At 42.5% G+C, this 18,284-nt stretch overlaps 1 protein-coding gene and 1 pseudogene across 1 annotated transcript in view; one reads left to right on the forward strand and one right to left on the reverse strand.

The window, feature by feature from the left end:
- Positions 1-520: 520 nt before the first annotated feature.
- On the reverse strand, positions 521-1,470 carry LOC139911427 (thyrotropin subunit beta pseudogene; annotated as a pseudogene).
- A 12,021-nt stretch (positions 1,471-13,491) lies between these two features.
- camkvl (CaM kinase-like vesicle-associated, like) overlaps positions 13,492-18,284 on the forward strand; it is a 37,145-nt gene continuing 32,352 nt past the window's right edge. Inside the window, exon 1 of the mRNA XM_071898959.2 lies at positions 13,492-13,609. The gene's annotated coding sequence lies outside the window, so the exon portion shown is untranslated. The remainder of the gene's footprint in view (positions 13,610-18,284) is intronic.

The following is an 18,284-nucleotide window of genomic DNA, read 5'->3' on the forward strand; positions in this document are numbered from 1 at the left end:
TCGGCGGAAAAGACGTTTTTCCGACTGGATTTGAATTTGGATTCGCTGATTGGCTGAAGGAGTTTGTCTGTCAAGGCAAGTACTCCCGCCCACTGAAATCGATGTGGGCGGCTGGAAGTCCAGACTGATCCGTGGAGCGAAACAGAATGTGAGGTCACGTGATTAGGATGGTCTTACCAGGCTAGCAGAGGGGTGGGATTGTTCAAAAATCTGATGGTTTTATTGGTTGGTGCCTCCTGGTGCAGCATGATGTCACCAGGAAAGATACTCTGTGTTCCAGGAAGTAAAAAGAAATGGGAGTTCATTTCATGGGAACTTTAACACAGTTTTTTATTACATTTATAACAATTTGCCTACTCAACCAGTATCAACATAGTATGAACATTCGAGGAGCATCCTGAGATGCACTACAGTAACATCAACAAGCATAAACATTGAATACAACTGATCCATCAGCCCCAGGTTAGCAGTTGTGTCATTTGGCTGTATTATCTTCTTCTATCTGCTTCTATTAGCATTGTCAGGTTTCCAAGGGAGGCTGCCTCTGGACTTTAATCTTGGACTTTCTGAGTGTCTTGTCGCAGCGGTCAGTAGGGGTTCGGCTTGCACGGACACAGTGGTGCGTGCGTCTGTCGCAGCGCCTACACCGGCAGCGGTGGGCCTCAGGATAATAGAGCAGAGGGTTGACATTGTGCGGGCAGCCTGGCACACGGGCAGCTCGGTACACCAGGGAGTGTGGCATACAGCCACGCTGGATCAGGAAAGTCTTACCAAAGTGTCCCTTCACATTGGTGTCCTGTTGCAGAGAAAATGGGACCATTAGAGGCCGTGCACTGGTCACACAGAACAGCATGACACTGGATCTACTTTCTACATGACTGGGGGTATGTGGCAGGGGATGGTAAGCCGTTCCTACAGTTCAGGAGTAGGGGTTCATCTTGGTTACGCCTATCAAATACATTCAACAGTGTCTAGTACAATGATGTCCGTGAAAGTAGTCCTGCTTCACCTCCATAGCTCTGTCACTAATGTATCTAGATCTAATGTATCTAGATCCAAGAGTAAAACTATTAGATCATAGTGAAAACACTATGATCTACATATTCACATGGGATCACTTAATCTGACCTAAACCAGAGCAAAATCAGTCATTTAGAAGATCAGTTTAAAAATACAGCATCAAAATTTACTGTTCCCTATTCTGAAGTTTGGTTGTTTAACTGCATAAAGACCTCCTATAATGTGTATCATCCCTTAACAGCCCCATGTATTTTGCTGTGAATATGCTCACTTCTCCATCCAAAATGTTTGACATGGTGTGTTTCGGTGCAAAGTGTGTGTGTTCATCACCTGGGTGTAACAATAGCCGCTGCAGATGGTAGTGTTGATAGCCACACACTGGGCACAGTCATGCCTCTCGATCCATAAGGTATAGTTCTCCAGCATGCAGTCACACACTGTTCCACCCATCCATGCACACAGTAGCGTACATGTTAACACAAACAAGGACATGCTCAATACACACACATACGCACACTCAAACACACACTGTCCCGACAGAACCCAATCTGTCTTCCGATATACAACACACACTGGATGGCTGCTGAAAGACAATCACTCTGTGAAAAGAGAAGAAAAAAATAGCTGCTCTCAGGAAAATGTGACAGCAACAATATCAATTTCTTAAATTTCATGTGAACCTGAAATGGAAAAAAAAAGTGTGTTTACCACGCCGATATGCGATATGCATGTGAAGAGTTGGATTGTAGAGTGCAATATTTGGGCGGTCCAGTAAACCAGAATCCTCTTTTTCGAGTTATGAGTTCTTCTCTCTCTGTGGGGTCTCCTCCTCTTTCTGTGCGCTCAGTTCTCCAACTCTGTTCCCCTCCTCTGTGGATATCTGAACAGGTGAAGGCTGCTGAGCAGCCAGAGGTGCCCATCTTCTTTTATGGAGGCCCTAATCCACCCTGATCCTCTGGGCCTCCTACCTGCCCCAGTGCACTCCAGCATTCCAAAAATCACATGTAAGCTGTCTACGACGTTTACCAAGAGTGTGTGTGTGTGTGTGTGTGTGTGTGTGTGTGTCCACTTGCATGTGTGAGTGCATGCGCGCATGAATGTATACATGTGTACAGGTGCATGCATGTGCTTTGGGCTTGTCTGTGTGTATTGAAGAATGGGTGGGCTCAGCCACAATAAGAATGTAACAGGATGCAGGGGGGTCACACTGGTGTTGGATAATGTTACTGCGAGGAGAGGATGCTGCCAGACAAGACATGGCTACAGCACAAAGCTTTTTTACTGGAAAAATAACTAAATCAACAAGTTATACAACTGCAGCCCTGACCCTTATGGTTGGCCAAAGCTGATCCAGCTGGTTGATTGCACACATTTTAGGTCATGAGAAGTCTGCCTTCACTGTCCTTTGAGCACAAACAGTCTACATTGTAACCAAAAATAATAATCTTCAAAAGCAAAGGCAAATGTGTCTTGACAAATTAATTAAATGCATGTTGTTATTCTAAGACACACATAGCTTTAGTGGGGCTGGTGGCCATCAATCTTTCTGGTGCCAAGGCAATCTTTGCCAAACAAAACAACAATGATACAATGAACAGCAAAACTGAAATTAACACACAAAACCTATTATAATCACACAAGTAGGCCAGCATTACTGCTTGACTTTCCCCAAACTGCTTTAACTACAAGTAGTTCAGTCACTAGAGAGTGGTACTAATGTCACTGTTATGTTGTTTGATTCCTGCTGTTCGATGCCTCTGGTATTGTAAGAAGTTCCATGAAATAGCTATACTACAATAAACTCTACTAAAATAATTATAATATAATTATAATATAATATAATATAATATAATATATAAATAATGATTATAAGCCTTTTAACTTTAAATGTAAGACCAGGCACCACAGGCATAATATAAAAATTATGGTTCTTCATTTCAATTCTGATATTTTGATATATTTTCCATCTACAAGGTAGATAATAAATCAACATAAATATCAACATAAAGATTATGTAAAGTTAATTTAAGTGAGAATCACCTCACTAATAAATGTCTGTGAAGCAAAACATAATGAATAGACATTTCTAAAACATACTCCCCTCAGGCAAAATAGGAGGTAAAGCCCTATTTTTATGTCGTAAAAATTACAGCAGGTAATTTAGTTGATATATTTTGCCATTTTTATTTTACAAGGTACTGCATCTCAAAATGAATTGGAAAAATGTACATTTTCATCAGACATAGGCTACTGTTTTAGCATAATTAAGAAGCAATTGAAAAATGCCTCATTACATAGATTAAAAGAAATCACAACAAAGAAACTCTTCTTGATCAATCAAGAAGAAAAGTCTTCTAATGTGCAAATTTGCTCTTTTTAACAAGATATGGCTTCATTTGCATATTTTAATAATGAAATCATCAAAACCCATGTGACAAAAATGTATTTGTGCATTTTGTACTAATAAAGCAATTGTAAAAAATATATATATACAGTATATATGTCTTGTCATTACATTTCTTGCAAAAATATCAAGGCACACCATGTCACTCCACAGGACAGTATGACTCGCCACACTGAGTAAGATCTATTGTTTTAATCATCTTGGTAGTATTTAATTGGTAGTATTTTGTGTCGTGTGGTATCAATAGGTACGCTTGATCCCTGGAATTGTGTATTGCAATCAAATCGTCCATGCGGCCTGTGCAGAATGGTGTGTTAGTTCGATAAGAATCCCACCAACACACTCTCTGGTCTTAGGTAATGTCAGGGTCAAGACCGATGCTGGGTCAGCACTCACATGTTCCTGTCCCACCTGAGAGAAAAGGTTATGTTCTCCTTATCTAAGCCATTAATGCTCCCATGGGTCCCTTTTGTTCCTTATCACAGCCGTGGCCATGTGCCCTCAGATTTTTTCCTTACAAAGTAAGACAGTCGCCATGGTTACCGAAAACGCTAACGGCCCATAATTCCTAGCTATGCCCCTGATGAGTGAGTTTGACAATTACAAGATTACACCAACAGGATGGCCATCACATGTAGCACTTTAGAGACTTATTCATGAAGTGTGTGTGTGTGTGTGTGTGTGTGTGTGTGTGTGTGTGTGTGTGTGTGTGTGTGTATGTGTGTGTGTGTGTGTGTCTCACATCATATTGTTTCCACTACTCTCTTATCTGGTCTCATCTCTGTCAGTGTGAGATTTATTTAATTTTTTATTTCATATAATAATTGTTTTTTTGTAACATGACAGCAGCATAAACAGTGCAGTAAAAAGGTGGGAAATAAAGTAGGTATTTAGTTAAACCAGATCAATTTTAATCAAGAAAAGTATAGAAGAGAAGGCTCACAAAAACAGTCAAGTTACTTTCAAGTACAATTTATTAAGATTGTGTGCATGTTTCACCCCTCCTCAACCACCCTGTCAATTATAAATGCCAGATCTCATTCTATTCACCTTTTATGTCCAAAAAGAAATATCATACTGAAGTAAAAGTAAGACTAAATACCTTTGAACATTACTCAAATAGATATAATATATATATATATATATATATATATATACATATATATATATATATATATATATACATATATACAGTATATATATATATACTGTATATAACTGTCATGTTCGGTCACAGTTTTCACTTAACAATAAGCCAATACCTGGAATTGCAATAGTAAAATCTTTGCTAGAATAAATAAGAAACCTATTACGTTTCACTGTATTCAGGAACAAGTCCATCAGATAATTACAACAAAGTAGGTCGACGACAGTTCTGACCTGACACAGATTCAGCTTTTTTATACTGGAGGATGGATTATTTGTGTGAGATATGACCCAAGTCAACAGTTAAAACTATGGATCTGTCTTCTGTCTTGTTCCACTTTAGCATTCTGCAGTGGCATATTGAAGAAGGTTGTGCAGAGCGGATCTACTGGTTACAAATCTGGTGCTAAAATATGCATTATGATTTTGCGCATGCATCCTGTGCATACAGTATGGCACTTCATGGGTCATATTTGAATGTTTAAAAAAAAGTCTAAAATGAGAAATTGTGCATTTGGGAGGCCAAATTTCTCAGCAGGTTGGCAGCTGTGTCCTGTGTCCAGAATATGTGTTCAGGCAGCTTTGCTGTATTGTGGTCAAGCAGAACATTCTCAGACAAATATGGTTACCTTATGTGTTATGTTATGTGTGACAGATGGTCCTATGGCCAGGGATTCATTTAGGAGTAGGCCAGCCATGGTGGGCTAGTGTCAGATTGCCCTTCTATTCAACCCTTTCCTTTATCATGTGGCCTGCAGAAGATGTTAGAGGTTTTGGGTCTCCGTTTCAGATCTGAGGGGTAACTGTACACTCCCAGGGAAGAATCTGAAACTGGGTCAGAGGGAAACATAAACTGGGGCCGTGCTCCGGCCATGCACTGGGGCCAACAGGTCACACTACCGGCAACATCTTTCAGAGAATTTGCTTAAAAAAATCTTTCCCTGAGTTGATTGAATTCAACTTTATTGTCATTCCGCCTCCCAGAAACACACAGTGAAAGGAACACGTTTTTCTCGGGGTCATGGACCATTGCAAACAAGAGTAAAAGCAAGAGCATGACGGACAATAAAAAATTAATTAAATAAAAAAAAAAAAAAAACAGAGCAAATAAAACAATACAATGAAATTTGATATTAACAGTAGTAGTATTGGTGACTGATTTTTTTTTTTTTTTAAAATAATAGGTGACTAGATGTGATGTAATTCAAATATCCCAGTATTAACAGAATCACAGTAAATACGGCTGTTAACCAGCAGGGAATATGCATAGAATTCAACCATTAAAGTATTAACAAGATGTGGGTGAAAAGCTTTATTGAATAATCATCACTTAGCCTACCATTCGAACTTTGAGGCACTTTTGAATATTTACACTTGTTATGCCTGCCTGATTATGTCACTGGGGCCCCAGTGACATAATCAGGTATGTGACAGGTATGCTCATGGGGGGATGAGCATACCCCCCCCCCCACACACACACACACACACACACACACACACACACACACACACTGTCAGCAGTCATCATTCAACCCAGTACATTGTGCATCTGACCCATCAAGTCAAGTGCCCATCCCATCAGATAGGTTGCGAAAACAACACTAAAACTTGCTTAATGTTTACCTATTCAACCTATGCAAATTTGTATGGGAGTGCAGATTTACAATTAGATTAAACCTGGGGCTTTCAGGGCCTGTACCCTGCATGTTCTATTGGTAATCCACACAGGCTTTGTCTTTGTATGCCTGTACAGCAAAGTTTTTAAGAGTTGATTTTTCAGTGACAGTTATTTGAAGTTGACTAGAGCTGTCTGTCCACTCATAGAGCTGATATGGCTGTGGAGCAGGTCTTCAAAACTATCTAAAAGTTTTAATTAACTCTGATGGATTTTGGATTCTATATAAACACTTATAAACACTCTCAGAGTTGAATTAACACTGATGGTTTTGCTGTGCTGATGATGAGTAAAAATCTGAGAAAATTAAGATTGAAAATGCCTTAGTTTCTAATACAGAAAATAATGAGAAAATTGATTTAATAATCTTCATGTGGAATACAGAAAATAATAATGTTCTTTTGGATGTAAGAAAAGTGGGGGGAGAGTAGTCTGAATTGGGTTCTGGAGCCGTGCTCCACCTCATACATCGCACTCATCCGCCAGCCGCGAGTGATTCCAAGCCAGTGAGCGTCGCATCCACCAGCGGCGCTGAGAAACTGCGCCGCCTGGCTTCTCCTGCGAGAGCCGCTCACGTTGGCCCATGATTTCTGTTCACTCGCTCACCCGCATCAGGTGATACCCTGCGAGGGTAACGATTGGCTCTTGTCTCAGACCTTCCCCGAGGTGATTGGTGGAGTGACGAGCACTCTGCATGTGACCTCTACAATGAGCTTCCGCCCACAGCAGGAAGCATGCGCATCTTGTCGTCTTTATACTGCTACGATTGTATGTGATATCTCAGTCATGGTGTTAATTTTATTAAATCTGTGACTGTAGTAAGAATATAAACTGCTTGATAAAAAGTGGTTTAATGAGTGTATATATGCTATGACTTCTTATTTTTTTCTTGGTATCTGAATTACCTCTGACTGCACGGTAAAACAGACGAGCAAGCCATGCTGGGAATCGGGGCCGTTCTCATTGGTCTCTTTCCTTCAAATCCTGCAGGTGAAACGTGTTCTCAAAAAGTTGATTTTGTGTGCAAGAAAAGTCAGCGAACGATATTTTTGCTTGTGAAGATCGCGTACGTTTGCTATATTTACAAAAATAACTATAGTAATTTTGTAACTGTGCAGATTGTCCCACTATGCAGTTATCACAGCAAAAATATCATGAAGCTAATAGGTAAAATAGATGCTATAGTTGTAGACAAAAAGGAAGCAAATAAAAATAGCCTAAAGAAAAAAACAGTGGTAAATCAGTCAAGAGGTCTTCCACAAGATCAAATTCCCGAATCCATGTCAATAGCTTTTTTATTTATTTATTTTCACTGAATTCAATGAAATGAAATGGTTCCACAGTAGTTCATATGAGCCAACTAACATCAGTCAGTCCCGCCGACATGAAACTCCCTCCTGTAGCTTCATCTGAACTTCGCCACTAGATGGCAGACGAGCACAATCCGAGTCCTGGTCCTCAATCATGAAGGGGAGGCTGTGCGGTTATAGCTCTGTTTAAAAATCAAATGTGTATAAGTCTTCTCCACGGGCACCCGTAAACTGCCCAGTATTACTCACCTGGGAAGAAATGTGCCATAACACTGCGAGACAACCGAGGGGATCTCATTAATTTGAAGCCGAGGCTGAATGGCATAGGTTGCAAGGGGGGCATGAAAGAGAAATTGACCATAATGCCATGTAGGACATTGCTCTCTGCCTGGCTAGATATCAAAGCTAATTTGGTCCTCTGGAAACCAAAAAAATAGAAGGGAATCTGTTTCCCAGCCCACTGGATGACACTTATTGTCTTTTCACATGAAGGAATTTGGACTGAACTACCATTAAACTGCACAGCTTTGTAAACACACACACATACACAGACATAGCACGCGCGCACATACACACACACACACACAGACATTTTTCCTCATAACTGGTTCCGTGGGCGGTGGTGAACATCCTGGCTTCCTTGGTCATATAATAGGTGGCCAAGGCAAGGTCCTCTCAGCATAGAGAGAAAGCAGCATGCACACAAAGAGAGAGAGCGGATGCACATCCTACCTTTGACAGAGGCAGATAGGGAGGGATGGGGAGGAACGGTGGGCAGTTAGACTGTCCAGCTCCCTGATGAAAGAAACCGGCAAATTTACAAAGTGCCTTCAGGGACACTGTCCATGAAACATTCAGTCTCCCTCTCTGTCTCCCTCTCTGTCTCCCTCCACCATCAGACTTCCCGACACACCAGTTGCTAACACCAATTTGCTGCATTTGTTTTAACCTGCCATCCCCCGCCATTAAAGGGAGACACTAACGGAAACTGACTGTAAATCTGCCAGAGTTTTATAAGGATATTGAGCGGTTTATTCTGTTCAGTCAGCCTTATGCTCCCTGAAAACAAAGACAGCCTATTTCAAGTTGGGAGAGAGATATTTCTGGGGCCATTTTTTGAGCGACCTTGGTACACCTCAGGAGGAAGAGGAAATAGTGTGACCCAAATCATCATTGCTCTCCTTGGAAGAGACACTCTTATTAATAACCTCAGGAATCTGGAGACCACCTCTTCCCCTCTCTATTCCTCTCTATTCCTCTCCTCTCCTCTCCTCTCCTCTCCTCTCCTCCATCATCATCTTCCCTGCCTAACTTTTCTTTCATCTCCTTTTTTCGGTCTGTGTGCACCTCCACTTCCACTCACACAGACCCGCAAGGCCCCCACAGGGCCACAGAATCAATCTCACAGTGCTTAAAATAATCAACCTAGTTGAAGAGGAGGGGTTACCAGTGACATGTACAGTAGCTCTCTCACTCACTCACTCACTCATACACACACATAACCTACACACACCAACACACATTCAAAAAAATACACAGAGAAGAAAATGTTCATGCACATACGCGTGAGTGCAGCCATGTGGGTCATTAGCACGTGCATCACAGGTGTGTGTGTGTGTGTGTGTGTGTGTGTGTGCACTCACACACCTATGTGTGAAAAGCTGCATATTTAGTGAAAACTAAAGGAATAAAGGTTATTGGCGCTCCCTAATTGGTGACCCCTGTCTGAGTCAGCTAGGGCCCCAGACAGCAGCAGAAATATCATCGATCAACCGGCAGGACAAGAATAGAATCAGCAACAATAGCACAAAGCTGGCCTATAGCATAAACACTGAAACCGCCTCCTCCGCGCTAGTTTGGGTAATTAACGACAGCGTTCACAGTGATGCATCTGGTCGAAGAACTTCAAAACATCCCAACTCCTGCCTGTCACAACCTTTAACTAATGAGTTCTGTTGCCATTTACCACCATGAGAAAGAAATTGGAAAATGTGCAGCGTGACCCAGGTCTGATCTGTAAGACATGTTTAAAGAAAGAAAATCCCACTGATGTTTCCTTTCTTTGTGTGTACTTTTCTCTTCCTTTCATGTTAATTTCAATATGTCTGCTGATGTGTTTTTCTTTTTTTTTTTTGTTATTCAGACCACTGTTGATTATCAGAGGTATGCAGATTCATCCCGCTAACCCAGTGCTAAGTCAAGGAGGCATTGCCCGCCCTACATTACAACTCAAATATAGCTCCACCAATTAAGGCCAACTCTCCTATGCTACATTAGGCAAGTGGGAGAAATCATTCTATAAGCATGGGGCGTGACGGATTTAAACATCACTGTATTATTTATCTCTCCTTGTCAGAGCAGGCAGCTACCTTGTCAGCGGCTGGAATGAGTTGAAACTTTTGGTCAGGTACAGCACACTTGATTGGTTTCTGTGTGACTTTGAACAAGCCTGCTCAAGGGAAATGCATTTGATTCATGTCAAGTGTTTACCACTAAAAAACTGTAGTGGCTGAAAAGAGAAAGGGATGAGAGGCTTCAGTTTAGGCATGAGTATGTAAATAAATTATCTATCTGTTTCTCTCTCTCTCTCTCTCTCTCTCTCTCTCTCTCTCTCTCTCTCTCTCTCTCTCTCTCTTTCTTTTTGCCTAGCTGTCAGAGGAGGAGTGAAGTAATTACAACCTGCCTCTGACCCACACTGGCCTGCAGCCCAACAAGGAGGGCCAGGAGAGGGACACACACACACACACACACACACACACACACACACACACACACACACACACAGATGGAGAGATGTACTGGGGGGGGGGACAGACTGAGAGAAAATGGGAGAGAAAGAGGCAGAAGGGATGGCAGAGGGGAAGAAGAAAAGATAGAGAGAGTGAACCGAGCGAGGGATAGTGATGAATGAGAGAATGAGGGAGAAGAGGGCAGGCGAGATGAAGGGATAGGGGGCGAGCAGGATGGCAGAGGGAGAGAGGGAGGGTAAGCTTCCGACAAAAGGAAGTGGGAGACGTTCCAGTAAAACACATACTGTGAGTTTGTGTGTGTGTGTGTGTGTGTGTGTGCGTGTGTGTTTGCACGCACATGTTTGAGCAATAACGTGACAAGGGAGTGCGAGCAGTAGATGGTCACAGCCCTAATAGCATTATATTATTTGATGCCAAATTTGAAATATGCACTAGAAGGGTAGATTGCAGGCTGTTAGGGATTTAATTCTAAATTAAGCCTGTAAGGAGAAAATTTGCATGTAAATCCGTGTACCAAGCCATTACTGTATGTATGCACAACAATTAGAAGCATTTAAATTGAAGAGCTAAGACAACTGGGTGGGTGCCAAGATAGCTCCTGAAGATGAACACGTGCACGCACACACACACACACACACACACAAACAAACAAGTGTGCATGCACTAACATACACATTACAATTATTAAAATACATCTTATGAATAAAAAAAATAGGTTTCAACCTCTATTCAAGCCTGTAAGGTTTAACTAATGGCTATTATTTAGCTAAACTCACACATGCACACTTACACACACGCATGCACACACGCACGTGCACACTTGCAAACACACGCACACATTCATCACTGAATAAGGGCGAGTGCAGCAGAAAGGAGAGCAGATAAAGCACAGGAATGGAGATAAAACAGTGCGAGTGCAGAGAGAAAGGGGAAGGCAGAATGTGACAGAATGAGTGAAGGAGAGCCAGAGCGCTGAGCCCTCCTTCTAGATGGCTACTGGCCTTGAAGCCTGCCGGCTCCGAATGGCACATTTGGCACACGGATGTTTGCTCTGAGTCCTCAAAGCTACGGCGCAGTTTACTTTTATCCCAACAGCTGTGCTTTCTGTTTTGTTTAAATGGCACAATAGAGTTGGCCTCCTCTCTCTGTTTCTGTAGAAAAAGGACACAAATCAAGGTAAATGTAATAGAAAGACCGCAGCACAGGCTTCATCCGGTGATGGTGGCTCTGTAGCGGTGCGGGGTGCGTTTCTGGCTTAGTTTTGCTCCACTCATGGAGGGTGAGGTCAGTGCTTAACACTACAAATACAATGATTCATGATGATGATTCATGATGGAGCATAATGATCCTCTCACACCTCTGTCTCTGCCTTTTCAGAATCCTGCGTTAATGCTCACCTGTCCATATCTGATCCTGTCAGGTTATTGACAAGGCTTTATATAGCCAATGTCATCATCATGTGCACCACTTGGTGACCACGCATCTCTCGTCGACATGCTGTCATCCTGGAAAAAATCTGCTTCCGCTGAGAAAGATATGCATCATAAGGTGCGGCTAATCAATCAAAATAATTTTGTCAGTAGTGATTAGAATTGTGAATGCAGAACCATCAGAACCACCAGAAACCTTCATTATGCTGCTACTTCCTTTATTATTTTGACCATACCCCCTTTGTACACACACACACACACACACACACACACACACACACACATATACACACACACACACACACACACACACACACATAAAACATACCTTTGTATGAATGTGTTTTCAACAAATGGAAGCTGCAGCAGACTCAAGGTCTCTTGTGAATGTGTGTGGGCAAAGACTGTAAGCGCCTGGACAAAAAGGCAATGCCATAATGCCATACTGCGCGTGTGTGTGTGTGTGTGTAGGTGTGTGTGTGTATGTGTGTGTGTGTGTGTGTGTGTGTGTTGGGGAAAGGCTGCTGGAAAAGAAAAGAGATATCTATTGCTTCTACTTCAAACTCAACTCGGTCACACACAGACACACAAGCACTCTCTTCTCTCTCTCTCTCTCTCTCTCTCTCTCTCACACACACACACACAAACACACACATACACACACTAACAAACAGGCGCACAGGCACACAACCACACAGACACATAGAAACCCAGTAGTTAGTTCCTGCGTCATTACAGTAGCCATCTGTCAGTACGCGGGCACACATTACACCGACTTGGCTGTGTGTGTGTGTGTGTGTGTGTGTGTGTGTATCCACTACAACTGAACAGGAACACACACGGAGCTGCATGTCGCCACATTAAACACACACGGCCATGCAGGAAATATGTCAAAGCAGCCGCCCTGTCCACCCTGCACACGGCCTCTGCTACTCGTCTCCTGGATTTGCATAAGGCTTTAGATTTATGTGGATCAATCTGGGAGGTGAAAGGTTTAATCTCTCTACTTCTCTTCTTTTCTCCTCTCCTTTTTCATTCTCTCTCTTCCTCTATCCCTACCCACATAGACGTGTCTGTCCGTGTTGGAGCGTTTGCCAAAGAGTGATGTCATTGTCAGCAGCACCAGTGTGTGTATGATGAAATGATGAATGTTGAGGTATAATCCCATGGTTTAATCCCGACCACTCCCAATCCGCTGCATGGTCGGCTGCTGCGCTCCGGACAGCCAGAGAAACACTCATGACAGACAGACAGACAGCTGAGGGAGGCTGTGTAACCCAACATACAGTGTGTGTGTGTGTGTGTGTGTGTGTGTGTGTGTGGTCGGGGGGGGGGGGCTCAAATATTTGGGCCTCCAACAACCTTTAATGCATTATAATGGTCCCACATTATTCAAAGTTGCCCACTTGCTTGGCAGAGAGAGATAGAGACAGATAGATCTAGAGAGAGAGAGAGGGAGAGAGAGAGAAAGAGAGAGAGAGGGAGAGAGAGAGGGAGAGAGAGAGATGAACGCGCAGATTATTTATTTCTCATGGGTGGGAGACAGTGAGTGAGTGAGAGTGAGTGGGAGGGAGGGCGGCAGTCAGAAACAAGCAAACTAATTCCCACCGAAGAACAGACAGTCGTGCCAGAGCAGGAGCTGCAGTTACTTCACCTCACTGCCGCTCGAAAATTTGGACGCTCTTCTTTTTCCATCGCAAAACCGAATGTAGAACGCAGCTAGAAGAAGCGTGTTTTGCCCCCCCCACCCCACCCCCCACCCCTCTCGAGTCCAGGTACCAAGAGCGACCAAAGATCAAGTGCAACCAAAGTTTCCATTTGGATAGGGCTGCCACAAACGCACCCGCAGTTCTACACAGCCGCGACAACTCAAGGTGAGGCACGCTGTTGACGCTATTGGTGATTTGATTTCGATTTGATCCTCTCTGTCGGTAGAAAGCAGTCGATAAAGAGATAAAAGAGACGTGTTCTTCTGCCGTGCTGCTGATGCGCGCGCGGTGCGTAAAACAGCTGCAGTGAAAATTTCCACCTGACAACCAGAAGAGTAAAAGTGACAGGCTTCTAAAAAAAAAAAATAAAAAAAAAAAATCTTTATCTTTGCACAGGTTATTTCTGACCGGGTTCGCTCAAAGGTGTGCCAACACGATTTGAACCTCAATTTTAAAACAGTTTAAATAGTAAATGTGTTTTTGAAGTCACAATATTGCGCCAACAAGATACAGGAGATTATTGTAGCCATAGGTAACGGCAACTATTGCTGAACTTGTTGAATTTTCAGTTGACCCCAAAAGAAAAATCATCATAATATTCAGAAAATATCCCTATAACGATTTACAGTATGTCTGTAGTCATCAATAGGGAGTTTATAACGAGCTTATTGTACTTTATGGTATTTCTTACTTTCTTTGGAATAACTCTAATATTCCTATAATATTCCTATAGGAACCTCTGCTGTGATATTTGCCCAGTATCCCTCTTAAAGGGCAGTTTGGTTATGACATTATGATGGCAATTAAAGCACTCATCAACTTTTATCAGTGATGTGGCAGTAGGGTGGTCAGGATATTTGAAATCCCACGTGTGTGTGCTGTTAACACTCACAGAAAGTGGGCTTTTTCAACACTTTCACCATTACTGTTGGCCCAGTTGGCCAGGAGAAGTTATCCTAACCTTGTCAGCAGCCTATTGATACTTTTGGGAGGCTGAATTAGGCTTCTTTTGAAGTAAGAAAAGCAAAGCATTTACATTTTCTTCCTCACACCCTGCTCCCTTCTCTCCTGACTCTCTCCTGACTTGTGAAGATGCATGCCGCTTTAGCTTTTCCACTTATTCACTTGTTAATTATGCATTAAATAATCCAGAAGCATCAGCCACGTTGCTTTCTCCATACTGGGTCAGCATAATCACTCCAGGCTTATGTTGAATCAGGTCTGATGTCATTTGGTTTAAGTGGACATTGGTAGTGATTGATGATACAGTGAACTGAAATGCTCGGAGAGTGGCTGTGGACACATTTTATAGTAGATACTGCCCATCTACTCTGCTATAGTAGCCTATTGCTTGCTTATAGTAGGTAGCGCATTGCTTTAGTAGTAGAGTATAGTAGTTGCAGCAGCAGCAGCAGCAGAGGAAGCATATATGGTAAATAAATAATCTTAAATAATTAAATATGAACATTTCAAGATCAATCAAATGTTTATGAAACCCAAGCTGGAGAGTATCATATCTCATTTTTTTTGCCATGAAAGCAGAATCCACCTCAAACGAACGCTCATTGGCCTCGTTAACTTGCTTCGTATTAGTCGATGTAATTAGATGGATGAGGGAAGCTAAAGAGAGAGATGAGGAAACATATCACAGGAATACCAAACTACTTTACCCCAGGGACAGACTGAGAGGGGGCCGCTGAACTGAGAGAGAGAGAGCGAACAAAGCGATTGAGGAAAAAACAGGTTGAGAAAGACAGAAGGGGGGCAGGCTAGAAAAAAAAGATGATGACATTCATAGTAGCTTGCATGTTCGTCTCATTTCACTCCTGAGAGCTGCTTTGTATTTCCCACCACCACTTGCCTTTAGATGTGCGTTTCATGGTAAAGAGAGCTTCCTCTGGTTTCACTGAACACACGCAGCAGCAGCAGAGTGAGAGGAACCTAGACGACATTTCAGGTGCCACATCTCTCGCAGTTCGCACCTGTCTGCTGGGCTGTCAGCTCCACATGCAGTGTTGATGTGCACTGTCACATGATAGTTGCAACAGGATCAGTCCATTACCTAGTCTACCTAGTCTACCTAGTCTATCTTAGTCTATTACCTGTGCATTTATCTGCTTCTGCCTGCGCTTCCATCCCTCCCCTCCATCCTTCCACCCACTGACATGCACATCTATCTATCTATCTATCTATCTATCTATCTATCTATGTGTCTGCTTGTCTGTTTCTCCCCGTCTCTGTTTCTTTCTCTCTCTCCGCCTCTCTCTAGCCATTGTCCTTTAAGCCAACCTGTTAGCTGCAGTAGTTTACGTTTGAACTCATCTCTCGAGACCTCATTTAGAGTTTGTGGGAAGGCAGCAGCCTAGAGGACAATAGGCTTTCAAATCGTTTGTGTGCTTTTTCAGTGTGTAATGTTCATGGCGAAAAAATCTGCCGTACTTGGATTTCCCTGGACAAGCCAGATAGCTGACAAGCCAACACACCACACATGCAATCAAACAAAAGGTGGTATCAGCCATATACTGAGTGTGCGTGTGTGTGTATGTGTTTTGTAATCACCAACTCTCATTGCTTTGTTTGGAATGGGTGGGAGATGCTTTCTCTAAATGTGCTTGGGATATGACCCGCATCCCTGCTGTAAAGCCCTCTGTCTTTTCAGAGTCTTTGATGCATTTTGGAGATTTTCAGCAGACTGACCTTTGGTGTGCACTAGCCAGTCAGAAACACTAGCAGGATGGAACAGGCTGATGTAAAGAGAGGATAATAACATTCAGAGAGACCATCATCTAATCATTTCACAAGACTCACGTGAATGTTGCTGATGTATTATGTAATAGGTATATGTATAGGCTACTCACTATGGAGTGAACATTTGAAACACATTTGAAATCTGCTTGCTTTTCATTGGCTACCTATTGTCGGACAAGCTGAGCATCAGTAGTAGCCTATTCACTGTCCAGCTGACTTGTTTCTTCTTCAGCTGTTTCTTTCTTCAGCTGTTTCTTTCTTCAGCTGTTGTCTTAAGTGACCAACTAGCATGGATTCACTCATCAAATGAGGAAAATGCTGGCACAAAGGCTTTGTGGTCTCATCATCATAGAGCTCTAAGCACCTGTAAGTATCCAGATCTCTATGGTTTGAACCAAACAGTGAGATTTGACTGATAACACCAGCCTCTCATCCTCAGTCATATTGATTACCGAACAGTTCATCAGGGGTGATGAATTTGCTTATTACAGTTTTAATCCAAGACAAATAGGTTTCAAGTAATGCCTTTATAATGGGAAAGCAGAAAAAACGATGGATAAGGAATGACGGATGATGCTCATGTTTACAGTAACACTGGTGGTATCGATCTGCCCACATATTTCTCTGAGTTGACTCACTGCAGTCTGAACTGAGAGGTTGAAGTAAATGCACTATTTAAAGCAGAAAATATAGGAAAAACCTGAATTAGGCTCCTTGCTTATGAAACAGATTAATTAATGACATTGATCATTGCCGGTGAGAGAGGAGAGCATATCTTGTTCTGGGCCAGCGGATAAAAACAATTTTACAGATTTATGATTTCATCAATAGGAAACCTAATACTAGGTTGGTGTAGAAGTTGGTGCAATGCGGCCGTCAATATCCCATTATAATGCAATGAAATGCTATAATGGCTCATTAGAGTACTTATAGTGCACACCCTCTGGTTCCTGTTTGCTTGAATGTGCATCTCTCCCACTGAGCTGCTGCTGCTGGAGACCGGTATCCTAAGCTTTGCAGCATTCTGCAACCAGCATCCGTCCACAACCGAGGAGATTTTCTGTTACAGCAGCCACGATATGTTGCAGATGGTGGTTGTAGGAGATTAGGGGTGCATCGACCCATCAACGTGACTTTTTCTCACCTTCCATGAAAAGTGACACAGCGTTCCCTCCGGGCCACCATAGTTGGTCAGTAATGATCCTCACGCAGAGCGCCCCGGGGCTTGGAGACAGCACGGTTGTTGTCATGGATTTGGGTAGGGGTATGGTGTTGATTTGGGTATGTGAGATAGTGGCAAACGCTGGTCTGCCTCAGAAAATAAGGAGACACACATACAGTAGGTAGCGGTTAGAGAGTGGAGCCAGCTGGGCCAGAGTAAAAAAAATTTAAAAAACACACCACAGTCTGCACCCAGGCCACCTTTGTTATATAAGGATCAGCTTCAGGATAAACTCCTCAGTGTGTGTTTGTGTGTGTGTGTGTGTGTGTGTCCAATGCCCATATGTTTACTTTTTTCCTGAACTGAGTTTGGTGCTGGAGGTCCCCCATGTTCTGCTCTCCTTCGTCTCTCGCTCATCTTCTGCTTTCCTGCTTTCCTACACCCCCATCTCATCTGTTCCATCTCCTCCAGCTGAGCCCTCTGTCCCCTTACTGAACCCCCAAGTGCTCTCTGTCTGTCTGTCTGTCTCTCTCTCTCTCTCTCATTTTCTACATATCTACATACACACATAGACGCTCTGAATATCTGTGCTGTAGATGTTTTCAAGTCAATGTCTCCTCTACAAAGACAAGGGTCGGTGTCATGTCATACACTGTATATATACGTATATAAAAAAAGGAAAAGTGGATGCACTAGATTAAAATAAAAACGGTAACGTATTTATTGTAATTAAATTGACCAAGTATTTAAATTGACCAAGTATACAGACACTGTACTAAATGGTCAGAAACTTTATGTCTGCGACCCACGACCTTAGATAGTTAGAGACAGGTAAATATAGCGACAACAGAATGAGGCAGTCTTAATCTATGAATCATAAACAAATAGACTTTAAATAATAAGTTATATATTCCAAACTCTAGTAAACAA

The sequence above is a fragment of the Centroberyx gerrardi genome, chromosome 14 (assembly GCF_048128805.1).
Source record: "Centroberyx gerrardi isolate f3 chromosome 14, fCenGer3.hap1.cur.20231027, whole genome shotgun sequence".
NCBI lineage: Eukaryota > Metazoa > Chordata > Actinopteri > Beryciformes > Berycidae > Centroberyx > Centroberyx gerrardi.